Source organism: Centrocercus urophasianus, unplaced genomic scaffold, assembly GCF_019232065.1.
Source record: "Centrocercus urophasianus isolate 14NV4802_14NV808 unplaced genomic scaffold, USGS_Curo_1.0 seq_13, whole genome shotgun sequence".
In the NCBI taxonomy this organism is placed as follows: domain Eukaryota; kingdom Metazoa; phylum Chordata; class Aves; order Galliformes; family Phasianidae; genus Centrocercus; species Centrocercus urophasianus.
In genome coordinates this window covers 35,504,422-35,520,373 of record NW_024884475.1, presented here as the reverse complement: position 1 = coordinate 35,520,373, position 15,952 = coordinate 35,504,422, and the positions used below count along the sequence as shown (strand labels likewise).

Sequence of the window (15,952 nt, the reverse complement as noted above, 5' to 3'; positions counted from 1 at the left end):
CAGATGTTAAATCCACACTTGTCTCTCTATTCTAACCATAAAACTGAGCACTGACCACCCGAGGTAATGCTTAATATTCTTACATGTCTTACAGTAGCATCTGAGGACCCAAATGACATGCTTCCTTTATATTGGGAACTGTGCAATATCTGCGATAGCAGGCTGCCTTGTAAATTAGCTCCTAGGGGACAGACTAAAGGCAAAGAAGGAATAAGCTCACAGAGAAGAAATGTTAAGAGATCATTTCTATTGATTTTCAATTCAGGGTGTTACACAACAGAATGTGCTGACTCTTAAAACATCATATAAACTATAACTACTTTTGAAGTATCATCCTTTAAAGCTCTCTACTGTCACTAAAATAAAGATTTTTGTCTCTTTGGTAATGCAAAATAAGGATGTGCAAAAGTCTCCTTAGGCACACTTGGAATAAAGTCTCAAATATTTTTCTGCCAAGAGACCTAGCCTTCAAACACAGACACTGCAAGGTTTTCCTGGTTTTATCTACTCTGTGCACTATGTGGTACAGCACAGACATAACTGAGCTAATTCCAACCACACCACCTCAGCTGCTGAAAGCAGAATCCCTGTTAGTGCTGGCATCAGTGCAAGCTTATCACTCTTCCTTAGCCATGGTTCTCTACTACCAGGCTTCTCTAAATGCTTTTTCAGCATTCAATTAAATTGTAAATTAAATAATAGTTCCTTTCTTTTCAGGCTATTTGTGGTTTCAGAGAAACCTTATTTCTCAAACACAGACTACCATGAGGCCGTGGAAAAGAAGACACAGGCAGATTCATCGGATGAAAAGGTTTCCATTATGATCACACTTCTAGATTAACATTTCCTTAAATTTGTTGACATAATTTCACAGGTAGTCCTCCTTATGTAACAGATATTTCCAAGTAAATCTTAGTTTAAGACTTACTAATAGTGGGTTGAGGGTTTTGTTTTGTTTTTTTTCACTGAATTATGTTTGCACAAATTTCATGAATGATTCTTTATCTGGGACATGAAAGAAGCCAGGAGAGAGCCTTATCTACAACACTGCTTGTAATAAGGTTTATTAACCATTTCACTGGTATTAAATGCTTCAGTTCAATCCACCACTTTCTGTTGTGAATTAGCTACCAATTTTTCAGGGAAAATTTAATCTAAAGTAACTGTTCAGGACAAGGCAAACCACGCAACAGGCAAAGGCATAACAAGTCTTTTCCAGCAGGAACACAATATGCCATACTATGGAGAGTCTTTAAGACACTCAAGGATCCATTCTGATCTGATCCATTTTGTTTTCTGATGTAATGTTAGTAGAGCTTGCCACCTTCCCTTTATAAGAACAGAAATGTATTTGAGATACCAAGTGACCAGTTTGTCCTAAAAGATTATCACTTTGGCAAAAGTCTGACCACTATTATTTCTCAGCAACTTCCCATAATTAATGATTATTAATTATTATCCATGATTAAGATTATTAACTATCAGCAACTATTTTATTGGCTGGAGTGACACAACAAAGAGAAGCAGTGACTGCTGTGCCTTTCCAAGCATCACATAGTGAGCACTCCCCAGGCCTTCCCACTGCTGCACACTAACTGCTGCATACCATAGCCTGCATCTGGGCTGCACTGAACTAAGAGCGTGCTTTTTCTCCCGAGAGAAAACGAGAAAAAATTACTTGAAAACTCTTTTTCTGATGTTTCCAGAAATAATTATTGGTTGATTTTGCTTTTTTTTAACTTGTAATAGAAGACAAATTCCATTGTGACATTTTAATTCTTGCAGTGGTAAGAGGAAGCTGAGGTTTCCTCAATGTACTTCATGATAGTGCGTGAAGACTAGCTATATATATATGAGTATTTCTAGTCTGGTTGGATAAAAGATATAAGCAGTGTTTGAAGGATCATATGCAACAGCATCTCCTCGCAGGTAAAGCCTCTGTGGAGGAAAGAGCAGCCTCTGTTTTCCTGTGGTTTATAGCCCAAACCAACCCAAACCTTTTCTCTCTCTCTCTCTGATCTCTCTTGCACTGATTTACAGTAATCAGCTCAGAGTGTTGTGTAGTGTCACCTATAACACAGGAAATTAGCATAGGAGACAAAACTCTTTCCTGTACAAACTGTAGCTGAGTGGGAGAAGTCTAGTTGTCCTGACTCAAAATGTAAAAGCAGGCAGTGCCTTCCTTCTTACTTCAGCAGCAGGAATGAACCTCATTTTTTCCAGTTTGCTGTTTTCCAATGATCTCTTAGAAGAGATAAATTGGCAACATTCTTCACTTTCAGTCTCTGACGTATGTTCACGTATCAAATGACTTAATTGTCAGTACATGGAGTAATGATAGTTAAAAATCAGGAATCAGTGCTCTAGTTTAGAAGGCAAGTGAAAAGTGAAATGTAGCCTATGACTAAGTCAAGCCCACACAGGGATAGTGGACTTTCTGGGCAAATTCAGTTAGGTCAAAATGACTGCATGCAAGCTGGTATAGAATCAGAGAATCAGAGAATGGCCTGGGTTGAAAAGGACCACAATGATCACCTAGTTTCAACCCCCTGCTACGTGCAGGGTCTCCAACCAGCAGACCAGGCTGCCCAGAGCCACATCCAGCCTGGCCTTGAATGCCTCCAGGGATGGGGCATCCACAACCTCCTTGGGCAACCTGTTCCAGTGCATCACCACCCTCTGTGTGAAAAAATTCCTTTTAATATCTAACCTAAACCTCCCCTGTCTCAGTTTAAAACCATTCCCCCTTGTCCTATCACTATCCACCCTCGTAAACGACCGTTCCCTCTCCTGTTTATAAGCTCCTTTCAAGTATTGGAAGGCCACAATGAGGTCTCCTTGAGCCTTCTGTTATCCAAGCTAAACAAGCTCAGTTCCCTCAACCTTTCTTCATAGGGGAGTATGTCAAGCCTCTGTTCATTGCACTTCTCCATCTGGATTTCTGAATATATATTGTGAATTAACATCTCTCTCCTCTGTTCATTAGTACTTTAACATGGGATTGCAAAACTTATTTAACTTGGTTTACAAATGTTAAGGGACAGTAACTCATAATGTTTTGAAAAGCAAATATTTTACAACTGTTTTCCAGCTATAGCAAAGAGAACTAATGAAAGTAAATCTTTGCCCATGCTAGCTGCTAAATTATGAATTATTTTTTTAAATTTAAAGAAAGGAAGAAATTATTACTTTTAACAAATAATCAGTTGGAACAATAATTAGTTATAATAGCAAGGAATGGAAAAAAATAATCCTGGATTGAAACAGGTAAAATGGAGAGGAGGAATTTTGACTCTCTGCTATAAGAAGTCACTATGAAAAGTCAATTAGACCAAAATTGCAAAAAACAGACGGAAGCACAACTAAAGCCCTGCTTGTACGCGGCAAGAAATTATGCTGCTGTCAGCCCTGTTCATGAAACTGAGAACTTGAGTCACTAAGACACTCAGTGTCTTTCTCTGATTCACAGCTCAGAATTCCCATCCATCTCTCATAGGTATTTTATTTCTGGTCTCCACACCACAGCCATAGATTAATTTGTGAGCTGGAAACTCCTTTCCTTAGAGCAAGCCAATTCAAACAGCAAAGCCAGCCGAGCAGGAGCTGAGCCCCCCGCCTCATACATATCTGGCTGTGCCCAAACACTGCCTCGTGCTGTCGGGACAGACCAGAGCACCAGGTCCAGGTCCCATCACTGTTCTCTCATTTCATTCCATGTGTGCCTGGCAAAGCATGCTTATGCCTAAGATGAACACTGGCTGATGTGAAATTAGGCATTCAGGGTGAAGCGCTGTGATGGTATGACCCAGCTGTCCCTCAGTTACAGCAGGGCTGACTGTGCTCGCATGCCTATATCAAAAAGTAACAGCCACAAAATATCCTAGACTGTTTTTCCTCTCCAAACTGACTGCCTGTTGTTTTTTCTCAAAACATGAGTCCATCTGTGTCTTTCCAAGCTATGGACACACAGAGACATCTGCGTCATTTTTTAAAAAGCATGTGGGTTTGCTGCTCATGGAAAGCTGAAACTTGCCAAGAAATAATTGTCAAGACCCTTTATTGTTTTCTTTCTTTATACGTGTTATTCCTGAGCAAAAATGGCCTGAATCTCCTCTCTTCCCAATGTACATCTGAATCAAGCTCATAGAGTTATAGAAAATTAGGTCCTTAAAGAACAAGTATTCTTTGATGCAGAAAGCATTTCTTTAATTTTATTATGTAGAGGACCTACATCTACACTAAGTTCTTAGTGAATGCCACTTCAGGGTAGCAAAGGTTCGCATGGCTGCTATGGCTCACCCAGTGTGTTATTCACTGAGACATATCCAGAGTTATGGACAGTACTAAGAATTTCCATGACAGAGCTGGAAGCAGAGCCAAGACCACTTCTCTAAACTATCACGGTAAACAAGCATCAAAAATTTTATTTTGGAAAAAGCTGGTAAAGAAAAATAGCAGCAACTATTAAAGCAAAATTAGCAAGGTGAAATACTTTATCATTGCCCAGATTTGGTGTTTCCCTATGGTTTTAGTAGAAATACCACTTTGGGTGCAAATGTCCCAAAGAGGACAAAATGTCATTTTGAACAAGATTCAAAATGGCCTTGTGAAGCCAAACGCTGTCCCAAAGCTACCAGTGCTCCAGCTCTGGAACCATATAAGCCACTCTTTCCTATAGAATCATAGAATCATCAAGAATGGAAAAGACCTCCAAGATCATCCAGTCCAACTATCCACCTACCACCAATATTTCTCCACTGAACCATGTTCCACCGTACAATATCTAAACCTTTCTTGATCACCTTCATGATTCCACCACCTCCCTGGGCAGCCTGTGCCACTGCATCATCACTCTTTCAGGGAGGAAATTTTTCCTAATGTCTAACCTGAACCTCCTCTGGTGCAACTTGAGGCCTCTCCCTCCAGTCCTATCACTAGTTACACGGGAGAAGAGGCCGACTCTCACTTAGCCACAACCTACTTTCAGGCAGTTGTAGAGAGCAATTAAGGTCTCTCTTGATCCTCCCTCCAGCCTAAACAATCTCAGTTCCCTCAGCTGATCCTCATAAGACTTGTGCTCCATTCTCTATAGGATACCTGTATTTCACAGTTTATTCTCTTATCTTTGCTACAATTAATGAAATATATTTCAGGGCAACCAACAGTAAAATGAAAATATTTTTCTCCTACTCTGCAAAATCACAGAATCACAGAATAATATAATATGGAGACAGCTCTACAATGATAACATTAAAAATATAAGATCTGCTATGCAATGTTGTTTACAATTTATCCTTTTTGTGGGAGGAGGAACATTGTTGTGGCAGTCAGGATTATAAGTTCTGGAAACAAATCCAAGCCTTATATCCAAATATTTCAGGTGCATTCTTAAAATGCAGCAGTAGTTCTTCATTATCCTTCTTTTTAATTAGGAAATTGCACTTGAAAGCTGCAGCTTTTCCTTAAGTAAGAAAAGTAGGTTACTCAGAGACAAGGGAACTGTCATGTGAAATGTTCAAAATGAGTGGGATGACAATATAAAGTAAACAAAATTTAAATATTTTTGCTTCTCAAGACACATATTTAAAATCTGATTTACATTTCCTGTGGTAAGAACTTCTGGCAAAGTACCTGAAAATACATACTTATAGGAATACAGTGCAATTTCATAAATATCAGCATTTATCTTCAAAAAATTCCAGATCAGTAACTGAATTTTTTATTTTATTCATCAAGTTTTTTTAATTTTTATTCATCAGTTTTATTCAACAAATGCAAATCTATAAAATCTTAGTTGCTCATGGCATTACTCTGCAATCTGGAAGTAAAACAGACTGGGAAGTAATACAATACTTTCTGAGTGAAAGAAGTCATCTTCCTATAAGAATGCCCTTGGTGTTTGGAAGGCTTCTATCTTAAAAGTGTGTTATGAAAGTACTAGAAGGTTAGAGGAAGGGCTGGATATTTCACAGTACTACAAGCATTTTTCTCCCAGACACTATTACCCTGTGGGAGTCATATGAACTTTCTTTGTAGACCACAATTTTTGCTTTAGAATGGCTCAGACTGTACTGAGCTGCAGGTATTTTGAAAACAAAATTAAGTTTCCATACAAGGTTAAAAATATTCTCTTAAGTCTTCTCCCAGATCAGACTGCAGGAGCTGAATGCTACTAAGCTATCAATACAGTCAGTATATTTTTCAGGAACAAAATATAAACATTGAGTTAGAACACTTAATATAGGTTTGCTAAGTACTTTTGCTTCCTTTCTTGGTCATGGTTTTGAGAAACTGTTTGTTTAAATGTGGAGTAAAATGAATAGGTTTCCCAGACTTCTCTCCTTTGCCAGCAAATATAGTGCTCACTGTATATTGCATAACATACAGTGAAAAGGAAAATGAAAAAAAGATCTTATTAAAACACTTGCTGTCACTAGTCCATTTGTTGTTAAGGGTTGTTTTTTTTTTGTTTGTTTTTGGTTAGGTTTTTTTTCTATCTTTTTCCTATCTTTTTCCTATAAACGTGCACCTAGCACCCTCTGAGCTTCCACTGACATCCAAAGGGATGGGTCTGGTCCCTAAGAATAATGGTAAAAGTCATTGGTCTAAAATCTGTACTAACATTAATCCCTGTAGTTTTCCTACCAATCCCAGTAAATGCTGGGCATGTAGTTCTGTGCAACTGCTCTAAAGGGAAAAATACTTAATATGGAGGCATAGTCAATTACAGTAAATGCACGGTACTTAGACCTGAAGAATGCTATTCCAGCCTCACGCCCCAGTTTGCTGTGGCCAGCAGCAGCAACGTATGAAAGAATCAGATGCTGCAAAACACCCAAGCATCATTCACAAATTAAGTCACAGATATTAGGAGAGTACACAAGTAGAGTTCAAAGTGCAACCTCAAGCATTTTTCTTTCAAGGAAACTTTCTAGATAGCAGGAACAAAGCCCACCATTCATCTGGAGGCTGTTTAACAGTGTACAGTAAGTGGGATTTCTTTTTCCAATCGCTTTCCAGTAGACTGTGTTAACATAAGAAGCTCATTACTACTTTCATTATTGGCAAAAGTGTAGCATCCTAAGGGAACCAGCAACGTGAACAGACTGAAAGACTTCTTGGACACAGAAGTCTATGATGTTGTTTGCTCACACTAACAGTGCTCTCTGAAGAGCAAGACATGCAGCATGCTCTGTGGATGCAGACCTCCCAGTGACAGAGCACTACCTTCCACAAACACTCCAAAGCCATTATGTATAAAAGTAGGAAAGAGTTCTTTCCTTAATGTCTGGTAAAAGTAACTTTGAGAAGGAATTTCAATTCAACATATGTAAATAATATCCTTTTGGATCCATCAAGATGGACCTTAGAGTCTGATAACAGTAAGAACATCAAGAAAAGTCCAGGTATTAATTTCATATCCCTTTTCAATGAATTTCTGTATCATCTGTGTGGCTAACATCTGTGAAAAATTCTGCTACTAGAAACTACCAAATGCAAGTGAAAGCATCTGTGCTCCACATAGCACAGCTGTCTGAATGCTGCTGCTTGCCTGTCTGCAGAGCACATGCCATGCTAGCTGTTTGACAGGGTGAGCAGCAAGGGAGATCGACGAGAGGCTTTCTCAGAGAGGCCGTGGTGCACTTCAAACTTCCTCTGTTTTTATGTACTGCTCACACTGCTTCAGTTATTTTACTTCTTTAATCTGATGAACATTAATAAAACAGTAAGCACCAATTTTTTAATGATTTCTTTAGACAATGAGTTGGAAGTCTGATGCAGCGCCAGGGTCAGACAGCTCTGATCATGCAGCTGCGTCCCTGTAGTCACACCCCAGGGTTTATGTAGAAAGTTCCTATTCCACTTTGTAGTCAGTGGAAATCAACAAAGCTTGCAGTGTATCAATCAGCTTTCTAGTGGTCAGTAATGTTCTGTACTGGAGGGAACATTGCTGTTAATTAAACAAATGTTTTTACCTTTAATGGTTTTCTTTACATTATTTCTCTCCACTGTTTGTGCTCAGCTTGACGATAAATTTGCACTAGTGAGGAATAAAATATTAGTTATATTTTTTCTCATTTCTGGAAGAAAAAAAAAAAACAGATTAACCTGAACTCTAGTTACCCTTTTTGTCAGTGGGAAATAAAGTAAATATTAAGAAAAGCTTTTCTCATCACTCTGAAGGCAGTTTTATCTGTGTTTACAGCTCTTTTCGCTTGAGCTTAATGAGCATTTGCGTGGACAAAATTGGGTTGGCATTAACAGTACACAGAGTGAATTTCAGGCCTGTAAGAGATTTGCTATCTCTGAATTAGATTCTTGATTAAATAAAACACATTTTGGCAGGCTCATAGTTGCTTTTTAAAGGTCAAGACATTCAGACAGAGAACAGAAACAACACTATGTACAAAACACAAAGGCTCAGTCCATATCCCAAGGACCTTTACAAAGAAGCACAGCTCTGTGAGCAGTATACAAGTGAGATCAAAACGACAGCAATAAAACAGAACCACTAGCGTGCATGTTCAGACAATGATGGCTCACTATTGCTATTAACTTGTATTTCTAAATGCTAGGGAATAAGTGCTTTCTGAGGGAGACTTGAATAAGAGAAGATATTGTACTTTTGCACTGGAGCTTAAGATATTTTCAAGCAATGATAAGAACACAAACAAAATGCTATAAAAACCACCAGAGACACTACAGTATTCTTAGTCTTGATCTGTAAGTTGGAAAGGCAATAGACAGAGGTGCACTTCTTCGATTTCTTCCATGAAAAAAGCTAAAAATGGGAAGAAGAACAGAAGTTAAATATCTGTTACTGTTTTTGAAGTAGTGGGGAAGAAATGTTTACACTCAAGCATAGATGAGGCAAAGAAGCAAGAGAACAGGTAGATTCCAGTCTAAAGTGGGAGCATAGTTTCTCCTGAGAGCATCAGAACAAATGCAGTTGTTTCCTTTTCGTTGGTTTTTTGTTGTTGTTGTTTTGTTTTTGTGACCAAGTGATTTAAAACTGAATTATGCTAATGTTCCAGACAGCAAAAAGCCTGCACAGGAGAGCCCTTGCTGTACAAATATTGTCTGAGATGGTACAAACCTCCAGATGAAGCTCCAACATGGGCACTTTGTGAGGCTCTCTACTGTGCAAGTGCTGTTGCCTCCTGAGACATTAACAGCACATCTCTTCAATTGCACACTTATTTTTTGAGCTGGTCATGAACATTTATCCTTCCATCAGCTTTGTTGGGTGCTGGTGGATGTGAAGGATTGTGAAGTTAAAGACAGACGCTTCTGTGTCACAAACTGATAAACTATTTTCTCCTTTATTCAATTGTAGCATGAATTTCAGAAATAATTTACTGTTACTGTTCATGAGTTTCAGAAACACTGTAATGAAAACAAAACAAAAAAAAAAGGAAAGAAACTCTACTTTTGAATGAGGGCATTTGTTTCACACTCAGCTTTCTTAATGCTCCAAGCCACTTTGAAGAAGCAGCAGCATAATCCTTCAGGGATGAGCACAGTAAGTAAGGAGCCTTAATAAGTGAAAAAAATTGTACACATGCTTCAGATCAATGCTCAGTGGGATTGTATCTGTCTTTAAAATCTCCAGTCTACAAAGCTTTTATGGCTGAAGAGCACTTGGGGGCATTGTAGCCTTTGCTTTGTACTTTACTGAATAGTTTAAGATCAACTTTAGTTTCTTATTTTTCTCCCCTGAAAAGGAGCAATAGGCATTATAGGATTCCAATTCCTGGTTTGTTTGCCGACATTTATATATGCATATATATTTATAGATAATGTTCACACATTTTCCATTCTAAATCGCTTGAACTGTAGCAATCAATAGAGATACAAGATTATAGCAGTGATTAAATTTGTTTTACCTTAGAGTAATATTAAACTGCAGGTGACAGTTAAACAGAGAATCAGTCCATATAAAATGAATATCTTTCAACCTCGATAAAATTCCAGATAATCAGGAAAACTGATTTGTGGTGGGTTTTTTTTTTTTTTTCTTTTTCCTCCTTTCACATAACTCTGAATTCTCTTATCTCACCAAAACTGCTTTTAAGTAGAAAAATAGGAAGGTATTTTTATTCACAGACAGACTGAGATCAGAAAATTTAAGTCAGACATGAAGTACAGGGAATAGCAGTGATCTACGTCCTACAAACTAACAAAAAGATCTTGCTCAAGACAGAAATGATAGGAGGAAAAATTAATTAATTTCTAAAAGACATTTAAATAGCAAATTGATAGAAGACAAATCGACCAAAAGAAGCGTTCTGCTCATTTATTAATAACATTTAATTCCCATTATACTGAAAAAAAAAAAAAAAAAAAAAAAAAAAAAACACGCAGTGGCAAACTTTTGACTTACCCTGGGACTTCAGGAAATTAAAGACCAGAGGAAGAGATACAGTTCCTTTGGGCCTACTGTAGTTTTTTTCCCCGTAAATACAGACCTCGCTCCTGTCAATATTAATCTAATCGGCAGAGCTGTTTCCTTATGAGACCTGTAAAGTCAGCTGTCAACACACAGAAAGCACTCTTCTAGATGATTAATAAAGAAAAACATGACAGATACAGACCACATACCTACCGCACACACATTCTATCTTGCAGTCTATCTTGCACCTCTGTTCTCTGGCCTCCCATAAAAAGGAGAAAAAAAGCACAGTGGAAAGGTGAAAAATGTGTTCATTGCAGGGTGAGGTGACGGGGCAGGGCTGCAGCCTTTCCTCCCAGGCTGTCATGGGCTGCGCTGCATTTCAGCTCTTTGAGGTGACTAGCGCAGTGAGAACACCACAGGAACTTCTGCTTCCACATAACCATTTTACTTGGGAAATGAATAAACCCAAAATAAATTAAATCAGTGCAAATAAAAATTAAATGTTTTTTTTTTTTTTTTCTTCCCTCCAGGTCTCTGAAAAGAGACCAGACTGTGCAGGCAGACAGAAGGCTAGTCAGGCACAGCCTATGGCTTGCATGCAGCTGGCAGAAGGTTTCAGATCATGAAGAGCCTCCTTAACGTTCCTGCCTGGAACAAGCAGCTCAGCAGAATTGTGTGCTTATTTCTGTATTACTGTCTCCATCTTCCTAGCTTTTTTCTGGCTCACACAATCCGATTCCCTTGTCTAAAATCTACACTAAAGGCCTAAAGGAGGCCCCAAAGGGACCTCCTCTATTGGAAAGGAGACTTACTTGCCTTCCAGAGATGAACGCCACAGTTCACATCTGCATATGCTACCAAAGCAAATGCAGGCTGTTTGAAATTTTTGAAGTGAGACAAAGTCAAGTCTGCCACTTCTCCCAAAGGACACTGTCGATGTGGTTCTTCCCTGCTCATAGGAGGTGATAGAGGCTCTCAGAGGCAGCCAGGTAACCCTTGGCTGTAAGGAAGAGATTAAAAATCAGCTCCCCAGTGGTCTAGAAGGATAAACACCATACTAAAAGAAAGTGACTCATTCTACATGATTTTAGATACGACAAAGATTTCCTCTGTACTCTAAGTCAAATCACATAATCTTTCCACTAAGTCATAGCAATCTGTAGTACATGAGTAGTGACAACTGTCTGTCTTCATGGATGTAATGGGAGGACACTGATTAATAGAAAAGCTTTCAAGAGATGCAAATTGTATTTTGGTTCCAACAACAACAACAAGATTTTATTCAGTCATTTGTGTTGTTTTTACAGCAACACATGAAGGAATGGTTATTCTAAATGCTGCAGAACCACGAGGCTAGAGACAGCCTCTGTCTCAGAAACAGTGTGCAATCTGATGGTGATGAAATGTAAAGCAGCAATTGGAGAAACTGCATCGCGCATGAGAAGGTGTGTAGCCATGACAATGTGGACCCTGTTGCTCTTAGATCACTTGCTGTTTTCCTGAGAAATAATCATTTCTTCAGGAAGGGGATGGTGGTGATGACCCCAAGGTATCCAATGGGAGAATCTGAAAATCTATGTTACTGTCTTGATCTACAGTTGTTTTCTTCTACTTACTATACAGAAACCAGTAACTTGGCATTAAATGGTTTTGAAGGATCCAGATACTCATGACAGCCATAGCTTAAAATAAATAAATAAATAAATAAAAAAATGAGGCAGCATGAGCAGCCACTGGGGGAACACCTCTTTATCAGACAGCAGGTGATTTAAATTTAGCAGTGGTACATTTGAACAGATTCATTCAAATTCCTTTGGCTGAACAAATGTCTACACAGATGCCTTCAGGGATATGCATGAAAGCTGAAGCAGAAAAATATAAGGATCCCTACTACCCCAAATCCATCCAAACAAAAAAAAAAAAAAAAAAAAACCCTTCTCCCTTACACGTTCCCTCACTTGTTCAGAACAGTGAATGCTTTGTGGTTGTACCTTTAGGTTATAATTTTGATGTTCTGTGTAAGTAATCTTTTAATTCATCTTGTTTACCGTTTAACATTAGCTGAACTTCCACAACCACAGATTAACACTATTTAATTACCAGAATTCATCTACACATTCCTAAAATGCCCTAAAAACAATTTTTATGCCCACTGCATAATTCTGCAGTGATATATACTGCGCTTACTTGTAGGCTCTAACTGACTGGGTCCAAACTTCTATTCCCCTCACCCTTCCATTAAAAAAGTGACTATTTGATGATGTACCCACCCAAGCAAAAGATACATTTGTTGTACAGCTTCCAGTACAAAGAAGTTTTACTTCAATTGTGTTCTTTAGAAAGTGTAGCAATGACTTCTATTCATAAATATTTTTCTAGAATCAGTGATGCATACAGAATACCAATGAAGTTTGTCCTCATCACTAAATCAGACCACTGTTCTACTTATAGTATGTTTACTCAGTGGGCTAAAAAGAGTTAATTTATTCAGTTAAGTAAAGTTTGGTCAAAGGAACACCTCATCTTTCAAAAATCTCCTCCACATAGATCACTAGGAAATGTTAAACAGTTAATTGCTTTGGGATCTGGACTAGATCAAGTCTGCTCTTACTCTAAATAAATAATGTAATTGAAAGAATTTTAGATTCATCACATGCTTTAAAATTTTGGCACTAGCCAGATTTATTACTTATTCCTATTTGTACTGAAATTTCATTGGGATATAGATTTTCTGGGCACCATAGGATATACCAGATACTTCATAATTTCTGACTAACTGCATTTTCCCTCTTAATGGGAGGATAAAGCCATGAAGGCAGCAATACAAACACCTTTTTTTACTCTGTACATTCTGGACTATGAAGATCTCGTATTGAGAGTAATAAGTAGAACTGCTGATCAGCTCTGTGTCAGTAAAATATTCTTCACATGATCTATTGATGCAGAAATTCAGATGCTCGTTACTAAGATTCCAAAATACTAGGAATTAAAATTGTACCTGTTTAACAGGCCTAAAACCTCAGTAAGATAAAACTTAAATGATCTAAACTACGAAAAACATGTCTTGAAATTCCAGGCGAGTTCCCAAAGACAGAAGAGAAGCAAGCATTGTTCCATTATTTAATAAGGAAATTGTAGATCATTTTGTCTGACATCAATGTCAGGAAAACTGATGGAAAGACTGGTACAGGAAACAATCAGTGTACAATTAAAGGATGATAGTACAATTAACGCCAGTCAGCATAGTTAGAGAGAAAATCGATTTTGTCAGAAGGAAACCCTTCCTCTTTTCCCATGAGATTGTATATTTGATAAACATCTGCAGATTTCTGCAGGACTTTGGCTGACAATTTTACAAAAAAATCTGGTAAAAAAAAAAAAAAAAAGCAAAACAAAAACCAAAACAAAATGATGTATACCATCAGTGTGGTCCATACTAAGTGAACCCAAACCATACTAAATGATCTAAGTAAAAATACAAAAGTATTGTTGGAAAAAGTGGCAAATGACATAAAGTTATAGAGTGATTAAAAATGGGAAGGGCAGGTAGTTTAATATAGTCTAAATAAATTCACTTAGTCTGGACTATATTTTAACACACAGGAGACAAAGCTGTTAATCAAACTACAAGGAACTGAATTCTCATATCCAAGTAGGAAGAAGGTATTTTGAAGAGCAGGGACTCTGAAAAGAAATAAACACTAATAGCAGACCCAAGTAGACACGCATTCTCAAAGCAAAGTGTAGGCAAAGGGTTACTCTTATTGTTACTCCTAAGTTACTCTTATTGGATGTGATAGGAAATGGCTGGTAGGAGTTGCTGGTGCTATTAGACCTGACTATGATTTCAGAGAGATCATTACTTTAAAAATATGCCAAAGACAACATAACCAGAAAAGCAAGGACTTGTGCTGAACTAAACTCTGCTAATATTGTGTGCAGACAGGGAGAGCATAGAAACTCTTTGTGAGAAGCTTAACAGAGAATTATGGTCTGTGAATGTATAAATGGTACAGCAGATGACTTTCTAATCTACTGGAAGAAAACAGCACACGAAACAGTAGGATCAGTACATGATACTGAAGACACAAATGCAATGCAAAATGACAGAAATATCAATTGGCAAGGAAAATTAACTGTGTTAACAATGTATTTGGGGATGTGCTGGATTCAAGACCCTGTATAAAAACAGACTTCCTAAAACCTTGCATTAATGCCAAATTGTGAGATTCTGTGACCTATTATGAGGAAAACTTGAGATCACTGTCAGATCTACACATTTAACACTACATTGGAGGTACTTCTTGCTTTCTTTGAGATTATTCCCCTATGTTCCAATTCAATCATGCTATGCTACACAAATATTCACAGCAGAAAACACCTAGCTGTACAAACTGTGCCAGGGTTGATCAGATCCTCAACAGATGGATAACTATCCTGCTCTCTTATGCAGATACAGAGTTTATCTGCTGCAAAGCCTTGAGTGAAGTAGCATTACGTTTAGAAAACATGAAAGAGAGAAATAGCATGGAATTTCATACGGGTGGGGAAAATGCCTTTAGTCATACACTTGGCCAATTCTTTATAATTGTCAACTGAGAATATAGAGAGATGGAAGCTGCAAACAAAATGCAACTCTGGATCCACCGACATCGGTTTAAAGCATTCCACTGCTTTGATTTTCCTCCTTACACAAACTTAAGCAACCCATATAATCCTAAAGCAGCATGGTCCCAATTGAAAGGATACATATTCAAGAAACATCCAACTAATCTTTGCTTTATTTAGTCCATCACTTTTTTTCCTTTCTTTTTCATGCTGATGTCACCTTCTCCCAGAAGGAAAAAAAAAAAAAAAAAAAAAAAACCAACCAAAAAAGCCCCTTATAATTTACCTTCGTAATTATTTCTAAGGCTATGTACAAAACTAATACTTAAATTAAAAAATCACAGATACTAACAAAAATGCCAAAAAGAACACTTGCTTATTGAAAATAACCAGCTAGCCAGTAGATGCTAAAAAGTTGGCTCCAAATTAACAATGTATCACATCAATTAAAAAAAAGAAAATAGAAAAACTGTTCCTTATACACTGAGAAGGACCTCAAATCTGGTTTACACAATTTCCTGCTTTCTTAATGCTTCCTATTTAAACTTTGAACTGAATGCATACATTAAAAAAAAAAAAAAAAAAGGGATTATTAAAGTTTCAATTTCAAACACACCAGAAGCCTAGAAGCATCTGCTGAATGTAACTGGAAATCGACTGTATGAGCACACATCCACAGATTGTTGTAGCCTCCCCACTTTAACCAGTCAATGCGTTGTGCTTGCTTTTATTCCACAATATAACCATTGCATAGCCTCCCTACTTTGATTAGAACTATGTCAGTACATTCAATGAAGATGTGGCTCTGACATGTAAGGAACAGAAACTCTGGTTAAATGAACCAGAAATAATGCTGAGAATCCCCTTCACAATTTAGCCATCCCAGTCATTGCCTAGATTCATGTCCTTCAGCAAATCTGCACTTAGTTTGGCAAGGCCAAGAATACA

General features: G+C 37.7%; 1 protein-coding gene across 1 annotated transcript in view; it reads left to right on the top strand.

Moving 5' to 3' along the window:
* PDE5A (phosphodiesterase 5A) overlaps positions 1-15,952 on the top strand; it is a 132,609-nt gene that overhangs the window by 47,582 nt on the left and 69,075 nt on the right. The gene's annotated exons all lie outside the window — the stretch shown is intronic.